The sequence below is a fragment of the Ipomoea triloba genome, chromosome 8 (genome assembly GCF_003576645.1).
Source record: "Ipomoea triloba cultivar NCNSP0323 chromosome 8, ASM357664v1".
In the NCBI taxonomy this organism is placed as follows: domain Eukaryota; kingdom Viridiplantae; phylum Streptophyta; class Magnoliopsida; order Solanales; family Convolvulaceae; genus Ipomoea; species Ipomoea triloba.
Genome location: NC_044923.1, coordinates 2,173,465 through 2,195,083, shown reverse-complemented (window position 1 = coordinate 2,195,083; position 21,619 = coordinate 2,173,465).

The window sequence follows — 21,619 nt, the reverse complement described above, 5'->3', positions numbered from 1 at the left end:
TTTTCCAAACTTTATGGAGATTCAAGGCTCATTCGTTTATAAACTTTCTTTGCACTGTTGGCCACTAATGAGGAGACGAAAAACTTCTCAAACTTATGTTTTTTCTTACTAATAATACCAAGGGCGTTTTTGGGAATTTTTTATTTTTTCATATTTTATGGAGATTCAAGGCTTATTCTTTGCTAAACTTTCTTTGCACTCTTGGCCACTAATGAGGGGCCAAAAAAAAACTCATCAAACTCATGTTTTTTTCATAATAATAACCAAGAGCGTTTTGGGGCCTTTTTTAGTTTTCCAAACTTTATGGAGATTCAAGGCTCATTCGTTTATAAACTTTCTTTGCACTGTTGGCCACTAATGAGGAGACGAAAAACTTCTCAAACTTATGTTTTTTCTTACTAATAATACCAAGGGCGTTTTTGGGAATTTTTTATTTTTTCATATTTTATGGAGATTCAAGGCTTATTCTTTGCTAAACTTTCTTTGCACTCTTGGCCACTAATGAGGGGCCAAAAAAAAACTCATCAAACTCATGTTTTTTTCATAATAATAACCAAGAGCGTTTTGGGGCCTTTTTTAGTTTTCCAAACTTTATGGAGATTCAAGGCTCATTCGTTTATAAACTTTCTTTGCACTGTTGGCCACTAATGAGGAGACGAAAAACTTCTCAAACTTATGTTTTTTCTTACTAATAATACCAAGGGCGTTTTTGGGAATTTTTTATTTTTTCATATTTTATGGAGATTCAAGGCTTATTCTTTTCTAAACTTTCTTTGCACTCTTGGCCACTAATGATGGGCCGAAAAAACTCCTCAAATTTAAGTTTTTTTTTTTAAATAATAACCAAGGGCGTTTTGGAGAATTTTTTGTTTTTCCAAACATTATGAAGATTCAAGGCTCATTCTTTTCTAAACTTTCTTTGCACTCCTGGCCACTAATGAGGGGCCAAAAAAACTACACAAATTTAAGTTTTGGGAATTTTTTTTTCCAAACTTTATGGAGATTCAAGACTCCTTTTCTAAACTTTCTTTGCACTCCTGGCCACTAATGAGGGGCCAAAAAAACTACACAAATTTAAGTTTTGGGAATTTTTTTTTCCAAACTTTATGGAGATTCAAGACTCCTTTTCTAAACTTTCTTTGCACTGTTGGCCACTAATGAGGAGACGAAAAACTTCTCAAACTTATGTTTTTTTTTAATAATAATACCAAGGGCGTTTTTGGGAATTTTTTATTTTTTCAAATTCTATGGAGATTCAAGGCTCATTATTTTCTAAACTATATTTGCACTCTTGGCCACTAATGAGGGGCCAAAAAAACTACACAAATTTAAGTTTTGGGAATTTTTTTTTCCAAACTTTATGGAGATTCAAGACTCCTTTTCTAAACTTTCTTTGCACTCTTCGCCACTAATGAGGGGACAAAAAAAAAACTCCTCAAACTTAAGTTTTTTTAAAAAAAAATAATAGCCAAGGGCGTTTTGGGTAATTTTTTATTTTTTCAAACTTTATGGAGATTCAAGGCTCATTCTTTTCTAAACTTTCTTTGCACTCTTCGCCACTAATGAGGGGACAAAAAAAAAACTCCTCAAACTTAAGTTTTTTTAAAAAAAAATAATAGCCAAGGGCGTTTTGGGTAATTTTTTATTTTTTCAAACTTTATGGAGATTCAAGGCTCATTCTTTTCTAAACTTTCTTTGCACTCTTGGCCACTAATGAGGTGCCAAAAAAAAACTCATCAAACTCATGTTTTTTTCATAATAATAACCAAGAGCGTTTTGGGGAATTTTTTAGTTTTCCAAACTTTATGGAGATTCAAGGCTCATTCGTTTATAAACTTTCTTTGCACTGTTGGCCACTAATGAGGAGACGAAAAACTTTTCAAACTTATGTTTTTTTTTAATAATAATACCAAGGGCGTTTTTGGGAATTTTTTATTTTTTCATATTTTATGGAGATTCAAGGCTTATTCTTTTCTAAACTTTCTTTGCACTCTTGGCCACTAATGAGGGGCCAAAAAAACTACACAAATTTAAGTTTTGGGAATTTTTTTTTCCAAACTTTATGGAGATTCAAGGCTCATTCTTTTCTAACCATTCTTTGCACTCTTGGCCACTAATGAGGGGCCAAAAAAACTACACAAATTTAAGTTTTGGGAATTTTTTTTTCCAAACTTTATGGAGATTCAAGGCTCATTCTTTTCTAACCATTCTTTGCACTCTTGGCCACTAATGAGGGGCCAAAAAACTCTTCAAACTTATGTTTTTTTTTAATAATAATACCAAGGGCGTTTTTGGGAATTTTTTATTTTTTCATATTTTATGGAGATTCAAGGCTTATTCTTTTCTAAACTTTCTTTGCACTCTTGGCCACTAATGATGGGCCGAAAAAACTCCTCAAATTTAAGTTTTTTTTTAAATAATAACCAAGGGCGTTTTGGAGAATTTTTTGTTTTTCCAAACATTATGAAGATTCAAGGCTCATTCTTTTCTAAACTTTCTTTGAACTCTTGGCCACTAATGAGGGGCCAAAAAAACTCTTCAAACTTATGTTTTTTTTTTAAATAATAACCATGGGCGTTTTGGTGAATTTTTTATTTTTTCAAAATTTATAGAAATTCAAGGCTCATTCTTTTCTAAACTTTCTTTGCACTCTTGGCCAGTAATTAGGGGCTGGAAAAACTCCTAAAACTTATGTTTTTTTTTTAAATAATACCAACGGCGTTTTAGCGAATTTTTTATTTTTTCAAAAATTATGGAGATTCAAGGCTCATTATTTTCTAAACTTTCTTTGCACTCTTGGCTACTAATGAGGGGTCGAAAAAACTCTTCAAATTTAAGTTTTTTTTTTTTATAAAAACCAAGGGCATTTTTGGAAATTTTTTATTTTTTCAAATTCTATGGAGATTCAAGGCTCATTATTTTCTAAACTATATTTGCACTCTTGGCCACTAATGAGGGGCCAAAAAAACTACACAAATTTAAGTTTTGGGAATTTTTTTTTCCAAACTTTATGGAGATTCAAGGCTCCTTCTTTTCTAAAGTTTCTTTGCACTCTTCGCCACTAATGAGGGGCCAAAAAAAACTCATCAAACTTATGTTTTTTTTTAAATAATAACCAAGGACGTTTTTGGGAATTTTTTATTTTTCCAAACTTTATGGAGATTCAAGGCTCATTCTTTTCTAAACCTTGTTTGTACTCTTGGCCACTAATAAGGGCCAAAAAAACTCTTCAAACATATGTTTTTTTTTTAAATAATAACCATGGACGTTTTGGTGAATCTTTTATTTTTTCAAAATTTATGGAGATTCAAGGCTCATTCTTTTCTAACCATTCTTTGCACTCTTGGCCACTAATGAGGGGTCGAAAAAACTCCTCAAATTTAAGTTTTTTTTTTAAAATAATAACCAAGGGCGTGTTGGGGAATTTTTTATTTTTCTAAACTTTATGGAGATTCAAGGCTCATTCTTTTCTAACCATTCTTTGCACTCTTGGCCACTAATGAGGGCCGAAAAAACTCCTCAAATTTAAGTTTTTTTTTTAAAATAATAACCAAGGGCGTGTTGGGGAATTTTTTATTTTTCTAAACTTTATGGAGATTCAAGGCTCATTCTTTTCTAACCATTCTTTGCACTCTTGGCCACTAATGAGGGCCGAAAAAACTCCTCAAATTTAAGTTTTTTTTTTAAAATAATAACCAAGGGCGTGTTGGGGAATTTTTTATTTTTCTAAACTTTATGGAGATTCAAGGCTCATTCTTTTCTAACCATTCTTTGCACTCTTGGCCACTAATGAGGGCCGAAAAAACTCCTCAAATTTAAGTTTTTTTTTTAAAATAATAACCAAGGGCGTGTTGGGGAATTTTTTATTTTTCTAAACTTTATGGAGATTCAAGGCTCATTCTTTTCTAACCATTCTTTGCACTCTTGGCCACTAATGAGGGCCGAAAAAACTCCTCAAATTTAAGTTTTTTTTTTAAAATAATAACCAAGGGCGTGTTGGGGAATTTTTTATTTTTCTAAACTTTATGGAGATTCAAGGCTCATTCTTTTCTAACCATTCTTTGCACTCTTGGCCACTAATGAGGGCCGAAAAAACTCCTCAAATTTAAGTTTTTTTTTTAAAATAATAACCAAGGGCGTGTTGGGGAATTTTTTATTTTTCTAAACTTTATGGAGATTCAAGGCTCATTCTTTTCTAAACTTTCTTTGCACTCTTGGCCACTAATGATGGGCCGAAAAAACTCCTCAAATTTAAGTTTTTTTTTTAAATAATAACCAAGGGCGTTTTGGAGAATTTTTTGTTTTTCCAAACATTATGAAGATTTAAGGCTCATTCTTTTCTAAACTTTCTTTGAACTCTTGGCCACTAATGAGGGGCCAAAAAAACTCTTCAAACTTATGTTTTTTTTTTTAAATAATAACCATGGGCGTTTTGGTGAATTTTTTATTTTTTCAAAATTTATAGAAATTCAAGGCTCATTCTTTTCTAAACTTTCTTTGCACTCTTGGCCACTAATGATGGGCCGAAAAAACTCCTCAAATTTAAGTTTTTTTTTTTTTTATAAAAACCAAGGGCATTTTTGGAAATTTTTTATTTTTTCAAATTCTATGGAGATTCAAGGCTCATTATTTTCTAAACTTTCTTTGCACTCTTGGCTACTAATGAGGGGTCGAAAAAACTCCTCAAATTTAAGTTTTTTTTTTTTTTATAAAAACCAAGGGCATTTTTGGAAATTTTTTATTTTTTCAAATTCTATGGAGATTCAAGGCTCATTATTTTCTAAACTATATTTGCACTCTTGGCCACTAATGAGGGGCCAAAAAAACTACACAAATTTAAGTTTTGGGAATTTTTTTTTCCAAACTTTATGGAGATTCAAGGCTCCTTCTTTTCTAAACTTTCTTTGCACTCTTCGCCACTAATGAGGGGACAAAAAAAAACTCCTCAAACTTAAGTTTTTTTTAAAAAAAAATAATAGCCAAGGGCGTTTTGGGTAATTTTTTATTTTTTCAAACTTTATGGAGATTCAAGGCTCATTCTTTTCTAAACTTTCTTTGCACTCTTCGCCACTAATGAGGGGACAAAAAAAAACTCCTCAAACTTAAGTTTTTTTTAAAAAAAAATAATAGCCAAGGGCGTTTTGGGTAATTTTTTATTTTTTCAAACTTTATGGAGATTCAAGGCTCATTCTTTTCTAAACTTTCTTTGCACTCTTGGCCACTAATGAGGTGCCAAAAAAAAAACTCATCAAACTCATGTTTTTTTCATAATAATAAAAAAAAAAACTCATCAAACTCATGTTTTTTTCATAATAATAACCAAGAGCGTTTTGGAAACTCATGTTTTTTTCATAATAATAACCAAGAGCGTTTTGGGGAATTTTTTAGTTTTCCAAACTTTATGGAGATTCAAGGCTCATTCGTTTATAAATTTTCTTTGCACTGTTGGCCACTAATGAGGGGCAAAAAAAACTCCTCAAACTGATGTTTTTTTTAAATAAAAACCAAGGGCGTTTTGGGAAATTTTTTTATTTTTCCAAACTTTATGGAGGAGATTCAAGACTCATTTTTTTCTAAACCTTCTTTGTACTCTTGGCCACTAATGAGGGGCCAAAAAAACTCTTCAAACTTATGTTTTTTTTTAAATAATAACCATGGGCGATTTGGTGAATCTTTTTGTAACACCCCAATTTTCACATCTTGGATTTATTACAAAATCCTTAAAATATAATACATTGCGGAAGCGTCTAACCAGCAGAAAACTGGGTGTTACCGCCACGCTTAGGTATCTTTCCTATACCCAAACGCTAAGGCTAAACTTACAACCTAAAATAATCATATCAATATCCAGATATGTACATATGAAAATAATCCTCCCAGGGTGTCTATTCTAGGATAGAGTAGTCTTCAACCTCGACTCCCATCTTATTCAAAGCTCATCGGCCACAGGGACCCACGCTAGACTGCATCTAATAAAGTACACAATGAAGTGTAGTTAGCGCGACGGCTAAGTAAGGATATCCATGATCACTCGAAAATAAACAAAGGTTTCAAAAATAGGTTTCAGTAATAGCAAGGCAAGATAACATTACCCATCAATCGCAATCGACCTGCAAACATTCTAACAACAAGCAGTTTCACTTATCCTCGGTAATTCAAACATATAACACGTTCATTAATTCACCCGTGGGGTACACAACTCCCACCTCTAATGTTAGGACATCTTACGGTTAGCTCTCACACCTTGCCCGTGAAGTACACAGCTCCCAACTTAAATTCACCCGTGGGGAACACATCACCCACCTTTAATTCGTACCTGGGGAACACATCACCCATCTTTAAGTAACACGTGGGGAAAACATCACCCACCTTTGACTCGTACATGGGGAACACATCACCCATCCTTAATTATCACGTGGGGAACACATCACCCATCTTTGATTCGTACACGGGGAACACATCACCCGTCTTTAATTAACACGTGGGGAACACATCACCCACGTTTAAGTCACACGACTCCATAGCCAAAACTCACTCAAGTATATCCTCCCGACCCGCATACTTAGGTTAGTATTAGTCACATCACAGAAAATCCAAGCATAGGAGTCATAATAATTTCCAAAGCGCAAATATTTCCCAAATTCGTAAAATATACAAATATAATATTTTGCCTTCAAAACATTCACCCGGATGCCCGTAGGCTTTCAAAACGTCACAACACTCAAGGTTAAAAACATCGGGGAAAAACCGGGTCAAGAACAAGTCGAAAACGAGTCCGCGTCGCGCGGACTCGCGACTGGCCGCACCAGCGGACGCACGTCCGGACCGCGTCCGCTGGTTCGGCGGGCTGTGCCGAAGGCTGGGCGCCTACGGACGCGCAGCGGACGCGCGCGTCCGCGAGGCGTCCAGCCTCGCTGTCGGAGGTTTCTGCTGGCGACACTCGAAAGATCGGGCCGGTAAAAATAGTTCCCGAACTCTTTTTCACTTGAAATTTTTATGGTAGAACCCTAACTCATAGTACTTGATGTCCATAAAAATTTTTGGTCATATAGGTCCACGAATTAACACAGAAAATTACCTTTTTGCCCTTGGTCCGAAATATTCTTCTCACTGGACCAGTTTTGGAGAAATGAGCAAAAACCATACTTACACTACTCCGATCATTATGAGATTTTATATGTAGGTTCTAAACGTGTTGATCTACATGTCTACAAAATTTGGAGTCAAAATGCCTTACCAATTTTTCCCAATAATTTTCGAAAGTCACTGCTGGAAACTAGTTTGGTTTTTACTCAATAATTTCACAAGTATAAATTTATATGGGCATGAATACAACCTATACATGCATAAAATAGCTGTAACATGTATATTAGAATTTACCAAAAATCAAAGTAAGGATTTTGAAGCCAATTTATAGATCCATAACATAACACATAATTATCACGTAAAAATTCCTAACCGTGTAATTTCCTAGCAATTGTTTATATTCAAGTGATTGAGCCAACTTAAGGGATTTCTTACCTTTGTAGAAGACTTTTAAAACTTAAAAGTTGATGATGCCTTCCTTGGAGTTCTTCACCCAAAAATCCTAAAGATGTCACCATAACAACCATATTTTCATGCATTAACATTAACACTTAAGTTCTAGAGATGAATGAACCATCAAAGCTTAAAGTCTTACCTAGACTTGGTCACTTGAGTGGAGAAAATGAGTGGAAGTTCTAGATCACAAGTGAAAGACTTGAACAATTTTCTTCTTCTTCTACCATAGTGTGTTTTCGAAAATGGGATGAAGAGAGGAGAGAGATGATCATAAATGTTTGGCTTGGAATGGAAGTCACAAGTACTAATGCACCATACCCCTTATGTCACAACATTAAATGGCTCAATCTAGACTAAGATTTGGGTTTTGCCACTTGTCATCACCTCATGAATCCCTTATGAAGATATTAATCTAATTGGCCAGTTTATGCATAAATCAGATGAATGTTCGGGGGATTATAACTTAATTCGGGAAAATTCTAATACCAAAATTATCGTAAAAATATTCCCGTCGCAAATCACCAATTTTGGGAATTTTCCGGTAATCCGCCAAATTTAGGTTCAGAGTCCGTAACAATTTATCCCTTACAGTCCATTTAAGATTTCTCTTGAGCTAATCAAAAATTCAGGTTTAATCGTATGATACTTAATAATCCCAATTCTTAGAAAATGCGAATTGAATCTACGTCCTTAAAATTTTCTCGGTTCGTAACCGATACGTAGTTCGTAGCTTATCGATAATTAATCCTTAAGAGAAAAAGTTATTTCAAGCCCCGAATGGTTTTCTCTTAAATGTCATAGCTTAAAAAAAATTTTATATCGCTATTCTCGAACCTTAACTTTGTCGAAAAAACCGAGGGGTTACACTTTTATTTTTTCAAACTTTATGGAGAGTCATGGCTCATTCTTTTGTAAACATTCTTTGCACTCTTGGCCACTGATGAGTGGCCAAAAAAAATCCTCAAACTTATGCTTTTTTTTTTAAATAATAACCAAGGGCGTTTTGGGAAATTTTTTATTTTTTCAAAATTTATGGAGATCCAAGGCTCATTCATTTCTAAACTTTCTTTGCACTCTTGGCCACTAATGTGGGTCCGAAAAAACTCCTCAAATTTAAGTTTTTTTTTAAATAATAACCAAGGTCGTTTTTGGAATTTTTTTTTCAAATTTTATGGAGATTCAATGCTCATTCTTTTCTAAACTTTCTTTGCACTCTTGGCCACTAATGAGGGGCCGAAAAATACTCCTCAAATTTATGTTTTTTTTTAAATAATAACCAAGGACGTTTTTGGGAATTTTTTATTTTTCCAAACTTTATGGAAATTCAAGGCTCATTCTTTTCTAAACCTTGTTTGTACTCTTGGCCACTAATGAGGGGCCAAAAAAACTATTCAAACATATGTTTTTTTTTAAAATAATAACCATGGGCGTTTTGGTGAATCTTTTATTTTTTCAAAATTTATGGAGATTCAAGGCACATTCTTTTCTGACCATTCTTTGCACTCTTGGCCACTAATGAGGGGCAAAAAAAACTCCGTAAACTTATGTTTTTTTTTTAAAATAATAACCAAGGGCGTTTTGGGAAATTTTTTTATTTTTCCAAACTTTATGGAGATTCAAATCTCATTCTTTTCTAAACATTCTTTGCACTCTTGGCCACTAATGAGGGCAAAAAAAACTCATCAAACTTATGTTTTTTTTTAAAAAAATAATAACCAAGGGCGTTTTGGGAAATTTTTTTATTTTTCCAAACTTTATGGAGATTCAAAGCTCATTCTTTTCTAAACTTTCTTTGCACTCTTGGCCACTAATGAGGGGCCAAAAAAAACTCCTCAAACTTAAGTTTTTTTTTAAAAATAATAGCCAAGGGCGTTTTGGGTAATTTTTTATTTTTTCAAACTTTATGGAGATTCAAGGCTCATTCTTTTCTAAACTTTCTTTGCACTCTTGGCCACTAATGAGGTGCCAAAAATAACTCATCAAACTTATGTTTTTTTCAAAATAATAACCAAGAGCGTTTTGGGGAATTTTTTATTTTTCCAAACTTTATAGAGATTCAAGGCTCATTCTTTTATAAACTTTCTTTGCACTCTTCGCCACTAATGAGGAGACGAAAAACTTCTCAAACTTATGTTTTTTTTTAATAATAATACCAAGGGCGTTTTTGGGAATTTTTTATTTTTTCATATTTTATGGAGATTCAAGGCTTATTCTTTTCTAAACTTTCTTTGCACTCTTGGCCACTAATGATGGGCCGAAAAAACGCCTCAAATTTAAGTTTTTTTTTTAAATAATAACCAAGGGCGTTTTGGAGAATTTTTTATTTTTCCAAACATTATGAAGATTCAAGGCTCATTCTTTTCTAAACTTTCTTTGAACTCTTGGCCACTAATGAGGGGCCAAAAAAACTCTTCAAACTTATGTTTTTTTTTAAATAATAACCATGGGCGTTTTGGTGAATTTTTTATTTTTTCAAAATTTATAGAAATTCAAGGTTCATTCTTTTCTAAACTTTCTTTGCACTCTTGGCCAGTAATGAGGGGCCGGAAAAACTCCTAAAACTTATGTTTTTTTTTTAAATAATACCAACGGTGTTTTAGCGAATTTTTTATTTTTTCAAAAATTATGGAGATTCAAGGCTCATTATTTTCTAAACTTTCTTTGCACTCTTGGCTACTAATGAGGGGTCGAAAAAACTCCTCAAATTTAAGTTTTTTTTTTTTTATAAAAACCAAGGGCATTTTTGGGAAATTTTTATTTTTTCAAATTCTATGGAGATTCAGGGTCATTATTTTCTAAACTATCTTTGCACTCTTGGCCACTAATGAGGGGCCAAAAAAACTACACAAATTTAAGTTTTGGGAATTTTTTTTTTCTAAACTTTATGGAGATTCAAGGCTCCTTCTTTTCTAAACTTTCTTTGCACTCTTGGCCACTATTGAGGGGCCAAAAACACTCCTCAAACATATGTTTTTTTTTTTAAATAATAACTAAGGGCGTTTTGGGAAATTTTTTATTTTTTCAAAAATTATGGAGATTCAAGGCTCATTATTTTCTAAATTTTCTTTGCACTCTTGCCCACTAATGAGGGCAAAAAAAACTCCTCAAATTTAAGTTTTTTTTTAAATTAATAACCAAGGGCGTTTTGGGGAATTTTTATTTTTCCAAACTTTATGGAGATTCAAGGCTCAATCTTTTCTAAACTTTCTTTGCACTCTTGGCCATTAATGAGGGCCGAAAAAACTCCTCAAATTTAAGTTTTTTTTTTAAATAATAACCAAGGGCGTGTTGGGGAATTTTTTATTTTTCTAAAGTTTATAGAGATTCAAGGCTCATTCTTTTCTAAACTTTCTTTGCACTCTTGGCCACTAATGAGGGTCCAAAAAAAAACTCCTCAAACTTATGTTTTTTTTTTAAAAAATAATAACCAAGGGCGTTTTGGAGAATTTTTTATTTTTAAAAATAATAACCAAGGGCGTTTTGGAGAATTTTTTATTTTTCCAAACTTTATGGAGATTCAAGGCTCATTCTTTTCTAAACTTTCTTTGCACTCTTGGCCATTAATGAGGGGCAAAAAAAATCCTCAAACTTATGTTTTTTTTTAAATAATAACCAAGGGCGTTTTGGGAAATTTTTTTATTTTTCAAATAATAACCAAGGGCGTTTTGGGAAATTTTTTTATTTTTCCAAACTTTATCAAGGGCGTTTTGGGAAATTTTTTTATTTTTCCAAACTTTATGAAGGGCGTTTTGGGAAATTTTTTTATTTTTCCAAACTTTATGGAGATTCAAAGCTCATTCTTTTCTAAACTTTCTTTGCACTCTTGGCCACTAATGAAGGGCCAAAAAAAACTCCTCAAACTTAAGTTTTTTTTTTAAATAATAACCAAGGGCGTTTTGGGTAATTTTTTATTTTTTTAAATAATAACCAAGGGCGTTTTGGGTAATTTTTTATTTTTTCAAAAATTATGGAGATTCAAGGCTCATTATTTTCTAAACTTTCTTTGCACTCTTAGCTACTAATGAGGGGTCGAAAAAACTACTCAAATTTAAGTTTTTTTTTTTTTATAATAATCAAGGGCATTTTTGGAAATTTTTTATTTTTTCAAATTCTATGGAGATTCAAGGCTCATTATTTTCTAAACTATATTTGCACTCTTGGCCACTAATGAGGGGCCAAAAAAACTACACAAATTTAAGTTTTGGGAATTTTTTTTTTCCAAACTTTATGGAGATTCAAGGCTCCTTCTTTTCTAAACTTTCTTTGCACTCTTCGCCACTAATGAGGGGCCAAAAAAAACTCATCAAACTTATGTTTTTTTTAAAATAATAACCACGGGCTTTTTCGGGAATTTTTTATTTTTTCAAACTTTATGGAGATTCAAGGCTCATTGTTTTATAAACTTTCTTTGCACTCTTAGCCACTAATGAGGGACAAAAAAACTCCTCAAACTTATGTTTTTTTTTTAAATAATAAGCAAAGGCGTTTTGGGAAATTTTTTTATTTTTCCAAACTTTATGGAGATTCAAATCTCATTCTTTTCTAAACTTTCTTTGCACTCTTGGCCACTAATGAGGGGCAAAAAAAACTTCTCAAACTTATGTTTTTTTTTTTAAATAATAAGCAAAGGCGTTTTGGGAAATTTTTTTATTTTTCCAAACTCTATGGAGATTCAATTCTAATTCTTTTCTAAACTTTCTTTGCACTCTTGGCCACTAATGAGGGGACAAAAAAACTTCTCAAACTTATTTTTTTTAAAAAAATAATAATAAACAAGGGCGTTTTGGGAAATTTTTTTATTTTTCCAAACTTTATGGAGATTCAAAGCTCATTCTTTTCTAAACTTTCTTTGCACTCTTGGCTACTAATGAGGGGTCGAAAAAACTCCTCAAATTTAAGTTTTTTTTTATTTTTATAATAACTAAGGACATTTTTGGGAAATTTTTATTTTTTCAAAGTCTATGGAGATTCAGGGTCATTATTTTCTAAACTATCTTTACACTCTTGGCCACTAATGAGGGGCCAAAAAAACTACACAAATTTAAGTTTTGGTAATTTTTTTTTTCCAAACTTTATGGAGATTCAAGGCTCATTCTTTTCTAAACTTTCTTTGCACTCTTGGCTACTAATGTGGGGCCAAAAAAAACTCATCAAACTTATGTTTTTTTTAAATAATAACAAAGGGCGTTTTGTGGAATTTTTTATTTTTCCAAACTTTATGGAGATTCATGGCTCATTCTTTTGTAAACATTCTTTGCACTCTTGGCCACTGATGAGGGGCCAAAAAAACTCCTCAAACTTATGTTTTTTTTAAAAAAAAAATAATAACCAAGGGCGTTTTGGTAATTTTTTTATTTTTCCAAACTTTATGGAGATTCAAAGCTTATTCTTTTCTAAACTTTCTTTGCATTCTTGGCCACTAATGAAGGGCCAAAAAAACTCTTCAAACTTAAGTTTTTTTTTTTATATAATAACCAAGGACGTTTTGGGTAATTTTTTATTTTTTCAAAAATTATGGAGATTCAAGGCTCATTGTTTTCAAAACTTTCTTTGCACTCTTGGCCACTGATGAGGGTCGAAAAAATTTCTCAAATTTAAGTTTTTTTTTTATAATAACCAAAGGCGTTTTTGGGAATTTTTTATTTTTTCAAATTCTATGGAGATTCAAGGCTCATTGTTTTCTAAACTATCTTTGCACTCTTGGATACTAATGAGGGGTCGAAAAAACTCCACAAATTTAAGTTTTTTTATAAAATAATAACCAAGGGCGTTTTGGGAATTTTTTTTCTAAACTTTATGCAGATTTAAGGCTCATTATTTTCTAAACTTTCTTTGCACTCTTAGCCAGTAATGAGGGGCCGACAAAACTTCTCAAACTTATGTTTTTTTTTAATAATAACCAACGGCGTTTTGGAAAATTTTTATTTTTTTCAAACTTTATGGAAATTCAAGGCTTATTCTTTTCTAAACTTTATTTGCACTCTTGGCCACTAATGAGGGGCCGAAAAAACTCCTCAAATTTAAGGTTTTTTTTAAAAAAATAATAACCAAGGGCGTGTTGGGGAATTATTTTATTTTACTAAACTTTATGGAGATTCAAGGCTCATTCTTTTCTAAACTTTCTTTGCACTCTTGGCCACTAATGAGGGTCCAAAAAAACTCCTCAAACTTATGTTTTTTTATAAAAAAATAATAACCAAGGGCGTTTTGGGGAGTTTTTTATTTTTCCAAACTTTATGAAGATTCAAGGCTCATTCTTTTCTAAACTTTCTTTACACTCTTGGCCACTAATGAGGGTCCAAAAAAATTCCTCAAACTTATGTTTTTTTTTTTAAAAAATAATAACCAAAGTCATTTTGGGGAATTTTTTATTTTTTTCAAAATTTATGGAGATCGAAGGCTCATTCTTTTCTAAACTTTCTTTGCACTCTTGGCCACTAATGAGGGCCGAAAAAACTCTTCAAATTTAAGTTTTTTTTAAAAAAATAATAACCAAGGCATTTTGTAGAATTTTTTATTTTTCCAAACTTTATGGAGATTCAAGGCTCATTCTTTTCTAAACTTTCTTTGCACTGTTGGCCACTAATGAGGGGCAAAAAAAACTTCTCAAACTTATGTTTTTTTTTTAAATAATAAACAAGGGCGCTTTGGGAAATTTTTTATTTTTCCAAACTTTATGGAGATTCAAGGCTCATTCTTTTCTAAACTTTCTTTGCACTCTTGGCCACTAATGAGGGACAAAAAAAACTTCTCAAACTTATGTTTTTTTTTAAATAATAACCAAGGGGGTTTTGGGAAATTTTTTTATTTTTCCAAACTTTATGGATATTCAAAGCTCATTATTTTCTAAACTTTCTTTGCACTCTTGGTCACTAATGAGGGGCCAACAAAAACTCCTCAAACTTAAGTTCTTTTTTTTTTTAATAATAACCAAGGGCGTTTTGGGTAATTTTTTATTTTTTCAAAAATTATAGAGATTCAAGGCTCATTATTTTCTAAACTTTCTTTGCACTCTTGGCCACTAATGAGGGGTCGGAAAAACTCCTCAAATTTATGTTTTTTTTTTTAATAATAACCAAGGGCGTTTTTGGGAATTTTTTATTTTTTCAAATTCTACGGAGATTCAAGGCTCAAAATTTTCTAAACTTTGTTTGCACTCTTGGCCATTAATGAGGGACGAAAAAACTCCTCGAATTTAAGTTTTTTTTTTTATAATTATAACCAAGGGCGTTTTGGGGAATTTTTTATTTTTCTAAACTTTATGGAGATTCAAAGCTCATTCTTTTCTAAACTTTCTTTGCACTCTTGGCCACTAATGAGGGTACAAAAAACCTCCTCAAACTTATGTTTTTTTTTAAAAAATAATATCCAAGGGAGTTTTGGGGAATTTTTTATTTTTCCAAACTTTATGGAGATTCAAGGCTCATTCTTTTCTAAACTTTCATTGCACTCTTGGCCACTAATGGGGGGCAAAAAAAACTCCTCAAACTTTTCTTTTTTTTTTTAAAGTAATAACCAAGGGCGTTTTTGGGAATTTTTTACTTTTCCAAACTTTATGGAGATTCAAGGCTCAATCTTTTCTAAACATTCTTTGCACTCTTGACCACTAATGAGGGCCGAAAAAACTCCTCAAATTTAAGTTTTTTTTTTTAAATAATAACCAAGGGTGTTTTTGGGATTTTTTTATTTTTCTAAACTTTATGGAGATTCAAGGCTCATTCTTTTCTAAACTTTCTTTGCACTCTTGGCCACTAATGAGGGTCCAAAAAAACTCCTCAAAATTATGTTTTTTTTTAAAAAAAATAATAACCAAAGTCATTTTGGGGAATTTTTTATTTTTTCAAAATTTATGGAGATCGAAGGCTCAATCTTTTCTAAACATTCTTTGCAATCTTGACCACTAATGAGGGCCGAAAAAACTCCTCAAATTTAAGTTTTTTTTTTTAAATAATAACCAAGGGCGTTTTGGGGAATTTTTTATCTTTCAAAACTTTATAGAGATTCAAGGCTCATTCTTTTCTAAACTTTCTTTGCACTCTTGGCCACTAATGAGGGGCAAAAAAAACTCTTCAAACTTATGTTTTTTTTTTAAATAGTAACCAAGGGCGTTTTGGGGAATTTTTTATTTTTTCAAAATTTATGGAGATCGAAGGCTCATTCTTTTCTAAACTTTCTTTGCACTCTTGGTCACTAATGTGGGTCCGAAAAAACTACTCAAATTTAAGTTCTTTTTAAAATAATAACCAAGGGCGTTTTTGGGATTTTTTTTTCAAATTTTATGGAGATTCAATGCTCATTCTTTTCTAAACTTTCTTTGTACTCTTGGCCCCTAATGAGAGGCCAAAAAAACACTTCAAACTTATGTTTTTTTTTAAAAAATAATAATAACCAAAGTCATTTTGGGGAATTTTTTATTTTTTCAAAATTTATGGAGATCGAAGGCTCATTCTTTTCTAAACTTTCTTTGTACTCTTGGCCCCTAATGAGAGGCCAAAAAAACACTTCAAACTTATGTTTTTTTTTAAAAAATAATAATAACCAAAGTCATTTTGGGGAATTTTTTATTTTTTCAAAATTTATGGAGATCGAAGGCTCATTCTTTTCTAAACTTTCTTTGCACTCTTGGTCACTAATGTGGGTCCGAAAAAACTACTCAAATTTAAGTTCTTTTTAAAATAATAACCAAGGGCGTTTTTGGGATTTTTTTTTCAAATTTTATGGAGATTCAATGCTCATTCTTTTCTAAACTTTCTTTGCACTCTTGAACACTAATGAGGGGCTGAAAAAAACTCCTCAAATTTATGTTTTTTTTTAAATAATAACCAAGGGCGTTTTTGGTAATTTTTTATTTTTCCAAACTTTATGGAGATTCAAGGCTCATTCTTTTCTAAACTTTCTTTGTACTCTTGACCACTAATGAGAGGCCAAAAAAACTCTTCAAACTATTGTTTTTTTTTTAAATAATAACCATGGGCGTTTTGGTGAATTTTTTATTTTTTCAAAATTTATGGAGATTCAAGGCTCATTCTTTTCTAAACTTTCTTTGTACTCTTGACCACTAATGAGAGGCCAAAAAAACTCTTCAAACTATTGTTTTTTTTTTAAATAATAACCATGGGCGTTTTGGTGAATTTTTTATTTTTTCAAAATTTATGGAGATTCAAGGCTCATTCTTTTCTAAACTTTCTTTGAACTCTTGGCAACTAATGTGGGCCGAAAAAACTCCTCAGACTTTTTTTTTTTTTAATAATAATACCAATGGCGTTTTTGGAAATTTTTTTATTTTTTCAAATTTTATGGAGATTCAAGGCTCATTCTTTTTTAAACTTTCTTTGCACTCTTGGATACTAATGAGGGGTCGAAAAAACTCCTCTTTGCACTCTTGGATACTAATGAGGGGTCGAAAAAACTCCACTTTGCACTCTTGGATACTAATGAGGGGTCGAAAAAACTCCACAAATTTAAGTTTTTTTATAAAATAATAACCAAGGGCGTTTTGGGAATTTTTTTTTCTAAACTTTATGCAGATTTAAGGCTCATTATTTTCTAAACTTTCTTTGCACTCTTGGCCACTAATGAGGGGTCGGAAAAACTCATCAAATTTAAGTTTTTTTTTAATAATAACCAAGGGCGTTTTTGGAAATTTTTTATTTTTTCAAATTCTATGGAGATTCAAGGCTCATTATTTTCTAAACTTTCTTTGCACTCTTGGCCACTAATGAGGGGCCAAAAAAACTCCTCAAACTTATGTTTTTTTTTAAGTAATAACCAAGTGCGTTTTGGGGAATTCTTTATTTTTCCAAACTTTAAGGAGATTCAAGGCTCAATCTTTTCTAAACTTTCTTTGCACTCTTGGCCACTAATAAAGGGACGAAAAACTCCTCAAATTTAAATTTTTTTTTTTAAATTATAACCAAGGGCGTTTTGGGGAATTTTTATTTTTCTAAACTTTCTTTGCACTCTTGGACACTAATGAGGGTACAAAAAAAGTCCTCAAACTTATGTTTTTTTTTAAAAAAAATAATAACCAAGGGCGTTTTGGGAATTTTTTATTTTTCCAAACTTTATGGAGATTCAAGGCTCATTCTTTTCTAAACTTTCTTTACACTCTTGGCCACTAATGAGGGGCAAAAAAAACTCCTCAAACTTATGTTTTTTTTTTTAAAATAATAACCAAGTGCGTTTTCGGAATTTTTTTATTTTTCCAAACTTTATGGAGATTCAAGGCTCATTCTTTTCTAAACATTCTTTGCACTCTTGGCCACTAATGAGGGCAGAAAAAACTCCTCAAATTTAAGTTTTTTTTAAAAATAATAACCAAGGGCGTTTTGGAGAATTTTTTATTTTTAAAAATAATAACCAAGGGCGTTTTGGAGAATTTTTTATTTTTCCAAACTTTATGGAGATTCAAGGCTCATTCTTTTCTAAACTTTCTTTGCACTCTTAGCCACTAATGAGGGACAAAAAAAACTACTCAAACTTATTTTTTTTTTAAATAATAACCAAGGCGTTTTGGGGAATTTTTTAATTTTCCAAACTTTATGAAGATTCAAGGCTCATTCTTTTCTAAACATTCTTTACATATGAAGATTCAAGGCTCATTCTTTTCTAAACATTCTTTACACTCTTGGCCACTAATGAGGGAAATAAAAAAGTCTTCAAACTTATGTTTTTTTTTTTAAATAATAACCAAGGTCGTTTTGGGAAATTTTTTTATTTTTCCAAACTTTATGGAGATTCAAAGCTCATTCTTTTCTAAACTTTCTTCGCACTCTTTGATACTAATGAGAGGTCGAAAAACCTCCACAAATTTAAGTTTTTTTTTAATAATAACCAAGGGCGTTTTTGGGATTTTTTTACTTTTCTAAACTTTATGGAGAGTCAAGGCTCACTCTTTTCTAAACTTTCTTCGCACTCTTTGATACTAATGAGAGGTCGAAAAACCTCCACAAATTTAAGTTTTTTTTTAATAATAACCAAGGGCGTTTTTGGGATTTTTTTACTTTTCTAAACTTTATGGAGAGTCAAGGCTCACTCTTTTCTAAACTTTCTTCGCACTCTTTGATACTAATGAGAGGTCGAAAAACCTCCACAAATTTAAGTTTTTTTTTAATAATAACCAAGGGCGTTTTTGGGATTTTTTTACTTTTCTAAACTTTATGGAGAGTCAAGGCTCACTCTTTTCTAAACTTTCTTCGCACTCTTTGATACTAATGAGAGGTCGAAAAACCTCCACAAATTTAAGTTTTTTTTTAATAATAACCAAGGGCGTTTTTGGGATTTTTTTACTTTTCTAAACTTTATGGAGAGTCAAGGCTCACTCTTTTCTAAACTTTCTTCGCACTCTTTGATACTAATGAGAGGTCGAAAAACCTCCACAAATTTAAGTTTTTTTTTAATAATAACCAAGGGCGTTTTTGGGATTTTTTTACTTTTCTAAACTTTATGGAGAGTCAAGGCTCACTCTTTTCTAAACTTTCTTCGCACTCTTTGATACTAATGAGAGGTCGAAAAACCTCCACAAATTTAAGTTTTTTTTTAATAATAACCAAGGGCGTTTTTGGGATTTTTTTACTTTTCTAAACTTTATGGAGAGTCAAGGCTCACTCTTTTCTAAACTTTCTTCGCACTCTTTGATACTAATGAGAGGTCGAAAAACCTCCACAAATTTAAGTTTTTTTTTAATAATAACCAAGGGCGTTTTTGGGATTTTTTTACTTTTCTAAACTTTATGGAGAGTCAAGGCTCACTCTTTTCTAAACTTTCTTCGCACTCTTTGATACTAATGAGAGGTCGAAAAACCTCCACAAATTTAAGTTTTTTTTTAATAATAACCAAGGGCGTTTTTGGGATTTTTTTACTTTTCTAAACTTTATGGAGAGTCAAGGCTCACTCTTTTCTAAACTTTCTTCGCACTCTTTGATACTAATGAGAGGTCGAAAAACCTCCACAAATTTAAGTTTTTTTTTAATAATAACCAAGGGCGTTTTTGGGATTTTTTTACTTTTCTAAACTTTATGGAGAGTCAAGGCTCACTCTTTTCTAAACTTTCTTCGCACTCTTTGATACTAATGAGAGGTCGAAAAACCTCCACAAATTTAAGTTTTTTTTTAATAATAACCAAGGGCGTTTTTGGGATTTTTTTACTTTTCTAAACTTTATGGAGAGTCAAGGCTCACTCTTTTCTAAACTTTCTTCGCACTCTTTGATACTAATGAGAGGTCGAAAAACCTCCACAAATTTAAGTTTTTTTTTAATAATAACCAAGGGCGTTTTTGGGATTTTTTTACTTTTCTAAACTTTATGGAGAGTCAAGGCTCACTCTTTTCTAAACTTTCTTCGCACTCTTTGATACTAATGAGAGGTCGAAAAACCTCCACAAATTTAAGTTTTTTTTTAATAATAACCAAGGGCGTTTTTGGGATTTTTTTACTTTTCTAAACTTTATGGAGAGTCAAGGCTCACTCTTTTCTAAACTTTCTTCGCACTCTTTGATACTAATGAGAGGTCGAAAAACCTCCACAAATTTAAGTTTTTTTTTAATAATAACCAAGGGCGTTTTTGGGATTTTTTTACTTTTCTAAACTTTATGGAGAGTCAAGGCTCACTCTTTTCTAAACTTTCTTCGCACTCTTTGATACTAATGAGAGGTCGAAAAACCTCCACAAATTTAAGTTTTTTTTTAATAATAACCAAGGGCGTTTTTGGGATTTTTTTACTTTTCTAAACTTTATGGAGAGTCAAGGCTCACTCTTTTCTAAACTTTCTTCGCACTCTTTGATACTAATGAGAGGTCGAAAAACCTCCACAAATTTAAGTTTTTTTTTAATAATAACCAAGGGCGTTTTTGGGATTTTTTTACTTTTCTAAACTTTATGGAGAGTCAAGGCTCACTCTTTTCTAAACTTTCTTCGCACTCTTTGATACTAATGAGAGGTCGAAAAACCTCCACAAATTTAAGTTTTTTTTTAATAATAACCAAGGGCGTTTTTGGGATTTTTTTACTTTTCTAAACTTTATGGAGAGTCAAGGCTCACTCTTTTCTAAACTTTCTTCGCACTCTTTGATACTAATGAGAGGTCGAAAAACCTCCACAAATTTAAGTTTTTTTTTAATAATAACCAAGGGCGTTTTTGGGATTTTTTTACTTTTCTAAACTTTATGGAGAGTCAAGGCTCACTCTTTTCTAAACTTTCTTCGCACTCTTTGATACTAATGAGAGGTCGAAAAACCTCCACAAATTTAAGTTTTTTTTTAATAATAACCAAGGGCGTTTTTGGGATTTTTTTACTTTTCTAAACTTTATGGAGAGTCAAGGCTCACTCTTTTCTAAACTTTCTTCGCACTCTTTGATACTAATGAGAGGTCGAAAAACCTCCACAAATTTAAGTTTTTTTTTAATAATAACCAAGGGCGTTTTTGGGATTTTTTTACTTTTCTAAACTTTATGGAGAGTCAAGGCTCACTCTTTTCTAAACTTTCTTCGCACTCTTTGATACTAATGAGAGGTCGAAAAACCTCCACAAATTTAAGTTTTTTTTTAATAATAACCAAGGGCGTTTTTGGGATTTTTTTACTTTTCTAAACTTTATGGAGAGTCAAGGCTCACTCTTTTCTAAACTTTCTTCGCACTCTTTGATACTAATGAGAGGTCGAAAAACCTCCACAAATTTAAGTTTTTTTTTAATAATAACCAAGGGCGTTTTTGGGATTTTTTTACTTTTCTAAACTTTATGGAGAGTCAAGGCTCACTCTTTTCTAAACTTTCTTCGCACTCTTTGATACTAATGAGAGGTCGAAAAACCTCCACAAATTTAAGTTTTTTTTTAATAATAACCAAGGGCGTTTTTGGGATTTTTTTACTTTTCTAAACTTTATGGAGAGTCAAGGCTCACTCTTTTCTAAACTTTCTTCGCACTCTTTGATACTAATGAGAGGTCGAAAAACCTCCACAAATTTAAGTTTTTTTTTAATAATAACCAAGGGCGTTTTTGGGATTTTTTTACTTTTCTAAACTTTATGGAGAGTCAAGGCTCACTCTTTTCTAAACTTTCTTCGCACTCTTTGATACTAATGA